Here is a 10,347-nt window from a genome sequence, read left to right on the forward strand (position 1 = left end):
AATAGTCGTTGGAGATAAGTTTTTATTTGTATAGTCCCCTTCAATTTTAAATTCTGTAGCGATTTTTTTGTACGTGACTCGTAACACATTAAATAAAGTAGTCAAACAGATTTTATGGTATTTTATTGATATTATAACGCAATTTAAAGGGATATAATTCAGATAATGAATGGTGGCACGCAATAAATTGCTGGCAAATAAATTCATGATCTAAAAGTAAACACAACGTATTTTTAATCACCTATTAACCAGATGGCAGTTTTGTCGCCATTTCTACTAATTTGTTAAACTTATTAGGTTTTTATTATGATTAGATTTTAGAAAAGGTCGTTATTGTTAGGTTTCTATGTTATATCGGACGAAAATACAAATTACAATTAATATACTGATAAAATTAGAAGCTTTCATAAAAAGTGCATATTGTTGACTTGACCATAAATAGAAAACAAAAAACCTAAAATAGTTTGTTTTTTAATTCAATCGGATGCTGGCACGTTGCAAATATTTATGAAATAAATAACAAACATGAACGAGTTGGAAAACGCTAAAAATAACCGAGGGTTTGATTTATTTAAAAAAAAAAGTAAAAATACACATTACCATAAGTTATTTGATTAAAACAACTTTTAGCCTAAAATGTTTTATCTAAAAGATTCTATTGATTTCTAGAGACTAAAAAAAGTGACAGAATGTTGCCATAATTTCAACAAACACTGCTATCGATTCTAATTAAAAACTAACTTTGAATAATTCGCATAATAATAAATGAATAAAAAATCAATAGACCAATTTTAAAAAGGCATACTAAAACTTAGTTTTTATAAAAAAACCAGACGTTCCGGTAATTTTAAAACAAATAACGGTATAGAATATCATATTAAGTTTGTGTTTTTTAAATAAATTAAAATTCGATTTATTGCGTTAACAGAAACGTATTTCGCATATTTCGGGACGAAACAGTTTTAATGGAAATTCGCAGGTCGTATAATTTCACGCGCCGTTTTCGATCGCCTACTTTTGCATTTCTCACGTTCTCGCAAACTCCGTTAGTGACTTCTTTTAAGATATTTGCAACTATAATATTACATTTATTTGTTTAACACATTATTTTATGACGCTTTTATTATATTGATCGATTTTATAAGATTTTCGAATCGAATCACGTTGAATTTTATGCGACTGTTTACAGTACAGAGAATGCATGTTGTCGTATTTACAGATAAAAAAATCTGATATTTTCCTTACACATTGTACAACAGTTTCCTTCCTCGAAATCTACTCTTGTACAAATATACTAAAAAGTGATAAAAATATATTTAGTTTCGATATTAGAACCTTGATATTTTATATTTATCCTTCCTTGACTCGCACGAATTTCGGCAGTTATATTATTTAATATCCCGCCATTTCGTTGAGCGTGTATTATAGCCATTGAATTGATTTTTAATCCGATATCCGCGGGGTGGGACGCCCTGGAGCCCTAGGGGCGGAGTCCTACACCCTTCCCACTGCGGGATACAAAGGGTGCACGTTTCTCAGCTTTTTTAATGTCAAGGTTATGTTATTGTCCCGTTACACTTTATTTTATTCATTGAGGTTACAACGAAATGTTTGTTGTATTGATTTATATGATAACTAGTTTTTGTCCGCGACGTTGTCCATGAAATTAATAAACAAGACTATCTTTATGCCTTTATTGTTGCGTCCTTTTTTCGCATATTTTTAGGTTATGTGTATTCCATTGTGATTTCTTATCGTCTAAACTTATTGAAGCATGAATTTTTATAGAAATATGCTTGTTAAGTGACATATCTCTGTTCCTATCCACCCTGTTTACGTAATACTTGAATATCAATGATTTTTACATTGGCCGTTGCTGCGTACAAAGGCGTTTGACAGCCCCTATTTAAGCCGCCCTTACTATTGTATCGCTATTGTCAATGGCGTATTCAATTTCCACGAGCTTTATGTTTTGTTACTTGGGAATTCCCAAAATGTAAGCGGAAAGTTTCCACAAAACTATCTGGTTCATTGAATTGTGAAATTTGGTATCAAATTTGATTTAAGACGCACAAGTAATCGATGGAAATTGTATATAGCTGAACAGTATTTAAGGCAAATTTATCATACTAAATCAACCCTTAGGGTTTCCCTTAATGATCTTTGAACCTCTATCAGTGTTGTAAGTGTATACAAAGTATTTCTTCCTAGAGTATGTAAATACCCATTCAACTGTTTAGTTGCAAAACTAAAAATCGAGTAGTGTGCCCATCTCCATATAAACTTATAGGTATTAAACTGAACAGTTGTGCGATGGTTTACTCAAAGGTGTGCGCATGCCCTGTCATTATCGTATTTCCAAAGACTGTAAAACACTAATATTATAAATGCGAATGTTTAGATGGATGATTGTGACATCACCAGAACAGCTCAGAATATCTCGCTAAAACTTGTCACAGATACAGCGCATAATCTGGAAGAACACATAGACTATACATTTTTTTTTATTTGACGGTTTCGCAGGCGACAGCTATTTTGTTATATTCATTAAGAAATATGGCACCAGGTGGTCTAAGTTATAAAACTAGTTTATACTAAATACGTATATTTGAATATTTTTTTTAATTATAATAAACTCTCTGGTGTCAACGCACGTTTGAATATCGTTTGCATTTTGGAAAAATTTAGACCCAATTTGATGAAAAAAAAAATGTTTGAAGACATATTTATTATCTCATATTTTCTTTTCTTATCTGTGTTAGCATTATTAGTAACCGAAAGTTGAGATAAATTAGGTATTTACTTTAGATTTATATGTTAAAAATTAAATAAAAAAATCAATACGTAGGAATATTTTTAAAAGTCATAATGCACTCAGAGATTGTTATCTAAAGCTACACTAGAAAGCACAATTAATTAATCGCATTAACTAATTCTCGTTAGGTTTTATAACGTATTTTAAATAAAATATAACATTAATACCTGAAAATTATTTTAACGTTATTACCTGAGAAAATCAATATAGGTTTTAATTTTTTTTAAAAGAAGAGACGCTTTAGTTTAAAGCCAACAAATAGATATTATCTAAAAAGGTAAGGGTAATTGTAGAGTACAAGATCTAACAAGAGGTCCCCGGAAATGGCGCACAAAGGGACCTATCTACTACTAAAGATTTTTTACCTACCTTCAAACGCAGTTCTGAGAAGCATCAGGTAGTTATTGCTTATACCCGCCCTTATTCTGATTCTATTATGATTTATGTTTGAAATTTTAACATTTAACAATAAAGCTTTTGTACGGAGAAAGTTAAGGATGTGAATAGTATGAAGGCTTTGAAAAGTTTCCTTGAAGTAAATTTGTATGGATAGCTAAGTTGTATGGAATGGAATCGTAAATAGTAATTAGATCTTTTAAATAATCTTTATTTATAATACTAGCTGTTCTCATGCGACTTCATCCGCATGAAATTATAAAAAAAACTTTATTGTATTGTTTACATTTGTCAAATTATCAATTACAAATGTCAAAATGACATGACATGACAAACCTTGACAATCTTTCCTTCTTGATGTTGGCAGTAACTTATGGTCTCTTTCCCACATTAGGGTTTTTATCCAAAATATTTATCCCATAAGTTTAATGGCGTAAAAATATATAACCCAAAGCATGACGTAAGTGTAGGCCTTTTTATTAAAAAAAGAATCATTCAAAAATATGCTGTAATTGCTGACATCTTAGGCAACAAAGAAGTGTGTATTTACGCTGTATTATAATAGTATAGGTAGACTAGCGTGTATAATAGTGACAAAAAATAATTAATAACCATAAGTCATCAATAAAGGAATATTTCCATGGTCGCTGATATCCCCTCCCCCTCTTTTTTAAGAAGAGAATGAATTAAGTTTATTTACAATTCATTTTATCTTAAAATAATTGCAAAATAACTGTAAAACTATAATATTGGCCGCAATATCTGTAAAGAGACGTTTGCTGTTTACTGAATTTTGGCATAAGTTCGAAACGAAGTGTTAATTACTCTTTGACTTACACAAAGAGGTGTTCAATGACGTAAATATGTACTTTTTAACCACTTCATCCTACACTTATAACTTATGCTTAACAGTTATTAAGTTACCTAAGTACAGTTAGAGCTCGGTGTCACTTTGACATTGGACCGGGGGACTGTACTTGTGACTTGTATTGCTCGACTTAAAGTAACCTAAAGTAAACAATTCGTCTATAGATAACATTTTCTGTGGCTCTCAAACTGTATGTTAGAGAGCGTTTAGAGAGTGCATACCATGGATTAAACTATCGCACAACCGTTGTTCGATTGTCGATTGTTTCGAAGTCTATTCAACTGTTTAGTTGCAAAACTAAAAGTAGTGTGCACGTCTATATAAGCTCATGAAATCAAAAAGCGATTAAACAGTCATTCGATAGTTTAGTCAAAGAGACAAGCTGTCAGTTAGTTCTGTCAGAAAATGTGTACCTACAGCACTAAAGACAGCTACAGTACGAAAAGGACTGTTGTGTCATAATAGTCCACAAGGAGCTGACATAATTTAGTTTGACTTACACTGGGTCAGATATTCTTCTCAGCAGAAATCACAGCAATATTAAATCCTAAGTAATATGTAATTTTTTTTTACTTTAATATCAATTAATCATAGACAATACGAATTTGATAAGTTTTGTATGTAGAAATAGCAGAATATGTAGTTTAGTAAATTAATATTTTATAGAGTTTATACCAAAACATTACGTCGAAAGTTTGAGAAGCAAGTACAGGGTCTGTTACTTTCCGTATGAGTTCTGAGTATTGAATTAGTTAAAACATTGGGAACCGCTGACCAAAACAAAAATGCACAATGCCTCTCTGTTACGTTAAGTGGCCACGTGTGAATTTCATTGTACTTTGTATTGCAACATAGAGAAATGCTTTCGAATCCTAAAAGCTTGTTAGTCAACACTCTTTCTCTCTTCTATTCCTATGTCCCCAACGCGGGGCAGAGGGCGTCCACAGTACGCCGCCAGCTCGCTCTGACTTGGTCTCTGCGTTGTATCTCGGTCTGTAGTCAACACTGCATAGTATAAAAAAAAGTCCCGCTTCCCGCTATGGCTGTCCTACGCTTAGATCTTTAAAACAACACACCGAATGCAGTTTTAATATATACAATGATACGAGATAAAGGTTTATCTATACTCATATTATAAAGAGGAAAGATTTGTATTTTTGTATGTATTGAAATAACTCAAAAACTACTAGGCCGATTTTAAAAATTCTTTCACCATTAGAAAGGTAATTTATCTGTGAGTAACATAGGTTATATTTTTATTATTTTTAAATTTCACGCGGGCGAAGTCGCGAGCAACGGATAGTATCATATAAATATTATAAATAGGAAAGTTACGTTGGATGGATGGATGTTTGTTAGTGTTTGTAGCCTAAACGGCTGAACGGATCTCCATGAAATTTAGGACAGGTTTAGAGCATAGTCTGGAAGAAATTACAGGATGGATAATTTTTATCCCAGGAATAGTTACGGTTCCCGTGGGATTCATTAATTTAGTTTTTTAATGTTTACTCGACCATTCTGCAATGGTTCAACATATCTTGCTGAAATTTGGCACAGATATGAAACAAAGTCTGGAGTACACATGGGATAAGGTTCCCCGAGAAATGTCCGGTTCCCGAGGGATACGTAGTTTTTTGTTATTTATATAGTTGGTATGTTTTCTAATACCACGCGAACGTAGTCGCGGGCAACAGCTAGTAAACAATAAATATATTGACAACATAATTTAAGCGATAGGCATATGCTTCTATGATTACAAATTTTAATTTATTGTAACATAAACTATATATAATTTACCACCAAAGTATAGCGGGGCGAAGATGTAGAATGTTACAGCAGCGGTCTGTAGGGGGCAGGGGGGGGGGAAGGCTCGGGAGCGCCGGGTTCGAACTCAGACCGGTCCCATCTGGGCCGACCGTTAGCCAGCCCACGTGCCGCACTATCTCCTCGAATGCAAGCATTTGGTACGATAGCGTAATGGTTAAATGTATGGCGAGAGTCTTGGATTCGATTTGGTAGTTTAACCCTCAAATAATTGAAGTTTCAAATTTGACAACTTATAAATCGTATTACGTGGCACCTATAATCGATTTTGTTTTAATATTAGGATATTTACATGTTACCTCTAACTAGTTTCTTGGTAATAAGTTGGAAGAAGGTTGGTTGGTAAGAAGGAACTATTTTTCCCATTAGTAAACACAGTAAAGGGAACACTTATTTTTATTTGATTTAAAAAACGAGCTTTTAAGGGTTAAAAAATATAAACAACTAGCTTTCGCCCGCGATTATTAAAAAATGTTATTAAAAAAAAACAGAAGAAAGCAGCCTTATGTTCTTCCAGACTATACTCTACATCTACGCCAAATTTCATACAGATCTGTTCACTCGTTTAGGCTACAAGCTATCCAAAAATCCATCTAAACTTTCCCATTTACAATATTAGTAATATCTGTACTTTTTCCACATAGATATAAAACTGCAGAAATTTTAGCGAGATTCGTTTTGGAGATGCTTACGTTGTAACTTCCATCTATCGATGTTTAATTCCATGATATCTGTATTAAAAATCCAATGGGCCTAAATAAAAGCCTATGGCCTTTTTAATTATTAATCCATACATTTTTTTAAATATTTAGATCATAATTAAAGAGTGATGGATCCATATTGTCCGTAATACAAGTTCTGTTAAATGCCTTTTGTTGTAACTTTTTTTTAAAAAGAATTTTAATCAGTCTAATAAATTAAGAAGACGTTTTATTGACTATGTGTGTGAAGTTGCAGGTATTATATGAAATTGGATTTTGTTTAAATACAGAATAAAAATAAATACAAAAATAGTGTAATTATATTACTAATATTATAAATGCGAAAGTTTAGATGGATAGATGTTAGAGTTTGTAGCCTAAACTGCTGAACGGATCTCGATGTTTGTCATTGACGTAGAGCAAAGTCTGGATAAACACATAGGGTAATTACTTATGATTTTGTTATTTCACATAGGCGGAGTCACGGCCGAAAGCTAATAGCTCTATAAAAGCTATTATTTTATATAAACTATATGAACCATTAAAAAATTTCGCGATGTCCGAGCGATGAATTCACATATGAAAAAAAAAACGAAATTTGAGGAACTACGAACTTAAGAAAACATGTAATAAAATAGTAATACTCAAGGAGTACTATTTGTTGCATTTAGACGTTTTTAAGAGAAGCTTAATCCACTATTTGACAACGGCATATGAATTTTATGACCATACCAGCATTATCTTAAAGTTCCGATTTTACAACTTTTCATTATTCGACCTCCGTTCTGACTTTTCTATTATTTTGACCTTTGATATCTTTTATTACAATACAAGTTTAAATAAGCCACACCTCTGACTTATTAATTAACTAGCTTTCGCCCGCGACTCCGTCCGCGTGTCATTTAGAAAAACAAATGTGAATAGCTTATGTGTTCTTCAAGACTATCCTCTACATCTATGCCAAATTTCATCCAAATCCGTTCAGCCGTTTAGGCTACAAACTATAAGAAACATCCATCCATCTGTCCATCCATCTAAACTTTCACATTTATAATATTAGTAAGATTGACTTGGAAGTCGGCTTTCTTTACACTTTTAAATAATTATGTAGCATAGAAAACGCAGAAACGGTTTTTAATCACCAGTTGTTGCGTATTTTTCTAGTGTTTATTAGAAAAAAAGACGAATTGGTAAGAAATATTTCCAAATTAACCAAGAAGACACACACGAAGTGCAGAGCAGATTTTATCGAAAATAAAATGAGCTTTAGTGCATTGAAACAAGGTTTACTTTTATTTAACATTTACCCTTGTCATTGATAAGGTAGCACCTGCTAAGTAAAATTAACCCTTACTTTAACTGCTTAAAGTTCAATTTCGTTTACGATGTCTTCTGCAATTCTTTTCACAGTGGTCTGTCGTACTATGACTATCTCAGAAACATGACATTTAGCACAGATATAGAACATAGTCTAGAAGAACAGGTAGGATACAAATCTTACTAATATTATAAATGGAAAAGTTTAGATGGATGGATGGATGGATGGATGTTTGTTAGCGTTTGTAGCCTAAACGGCTGGACGGATCTCCGTGTAATTTGGCACAGGTTTAGAGCATAGTCTGGAAGAACACATAGGGTACTTTTTATCCCGGGAATAGTTACGGTTCCTGTGGAATTCATTGATTTAGTTTTTTAATGTTTACTCGATCATTCTGCAGCGGTTCAACATATCCTTTTGAAATTTGGCACAGATATAAAACAAAGTCTGGAGTACACATGGGATGAGGTTCAACCCCGAGAAATGTCCGGTTCCCGAGGGATACGTAGCTTTTTGTTATTTATATAGTTCTTATGTTTTCTAATACCACGAGGACGAAGTCGCGGGCAACAGCTCGTATTACATATTATAGAGTTTTACTCTGGAAAAGAACAGTATAAAGATAGTAACATATTTTAGGTACCTAAGAAACATAACTATTAAATTGTAACTAAATCATTAGGCGGATATAGTTTTTTACTCAGTTTCCTCTGGTTTATATGTAGGAAGAAACAGGTTTAATTAAAGGATTGTGTGATGCAAGTCAGTCGGCGCTAACTCGTGTCCAAAGCGCCGTTAGCCGACGTCGCCCCGTAGTGAGACTCGACCCGATCCTAAATCTGGTGACACACCGAGAGGATAACAAGATGCTAATCTAATGATTAAAAAAAAACATACAGAGGATTTGAGTACCTCCTTCTTTTGAGAAATCTCTCGAAAAATAAAGTACCAAATAAGATAGTTAAACTAAAACACGCCTTACTATCTTGCATTATCGCACAACTGTTTAGTCGCTTTGATTCCTATTATTAGACAACTTATTTAATTGATACTGTCGCTTTAAACTCAGAGCAACACTTCTCGTTAGGGTTCCGGTTGCGCGCCAATCTATCCATACTTCTAGTGACATTGACAGCTGTCAGCTAGGGACGTGACGTTTATGCTGATAATCTAGAGTTGCCCAACTCTACAGCACGGTACTAATTTTGTTCCTAACACTATGAACTTATATGGTGCGCACACTATTCGATTTAAATTCTGAAAATAAACAGTTGAATTGGCTGCGAAACAATCGACAATCGCACAAGGGTATGCGATATGCTTATTATTATAAGAGAAGATAAATTTAATAATGTATGTACATATATAAATGTTAAGAAATAAATTATCTATCTACGGTCTAAGTTAAAATAAGTGGTAAGCTTTTAGTGTGCAACAAGCTTAAGCGCCATGACGGTTATGCCACCTAATGTTACCAGTGATCGGTTCCAATCAGAGCTGCTTTGTTGTATTTTTGTAATTCACAAAGAAAATATTGTGTTATAAAAGAAACAGCTTTCCTTTAACTTCTTTGTTCGTACGCAAACTGATGTGTACTACAATTTAGGGAATCAGTGAATTGTATTATGTAGTAAATGAAAGCTTCTTCAACTCGAAACATGCTATAGAAGGTGTACCTTCTAGACAATAATACTATACTAATAACTATAAATGCAAAAGTTGAGATGGATGGATGTTTGTTAGAGTTTGTAGCCTAACTAGCTGAACGGATTTCAATGAAATTAAGTATAGATGTGGAACATAGTCTGGAAGAACACATAGGCTACTGTTTTTGTGTATTTTAATTCCACGCTGACGGAGTCGCGGGTATAAGCTAGTAATACTTTAAATGCAAAAATTTTGATAGATGAATGGATGTTTTTTAGAGTTTATAGCCTAAATAGCTGAACGGATTTCGATTAAATTTGGTATAGACGTAGGAGATAGTCTAGAAGAACAGATAGGCTGCTCACTTCTTTTTAATTCCACACGGACGGAGTCGCGGACGAAAGCTAGTTACTGATAAGTGTAGGATTTTCAAAAACTGCAGTATTAGGATGCGCAGACGTAGGTCGTGTGTGCGATGTGGTTGTGTGCGTGTAAACCAGCTGTCGAGTGTCGGCAGCTGCGCCGGCAGATTGCCACGACCTGTCGCTTGTGAGGTGACTATATTTGTGACATTTATATGGATATTCCCAATTAATTGCAACACAATTATATAAACAGTGTGACAATCGCTTACCGAAAAGACAGAAATATCTGATTTGTATTTGCCTTGTTATTTAATCTTACTTCTTACCAATATTATAATTGTCAAAGTTAGATGGAGATGAATGAATGTTTGTTAAAAGGTATTTCCATAACGACTCAACGGATCTTCATGAAA

This window comes from Papilio polytes, unplaced genomic scaffold, assembly GCF_000836215.1.
Source record: "Papilio polytes unplaced genomic scaffold, Ppol_1.0 DF820844.1, whole genome shotgun sequence".
Lineage (NCBI taxonomy): Eukaryota > Metazoa > Arthropoda > Insecta > Lepidoptera > Papilionidae > Papilio > Papilio polytes.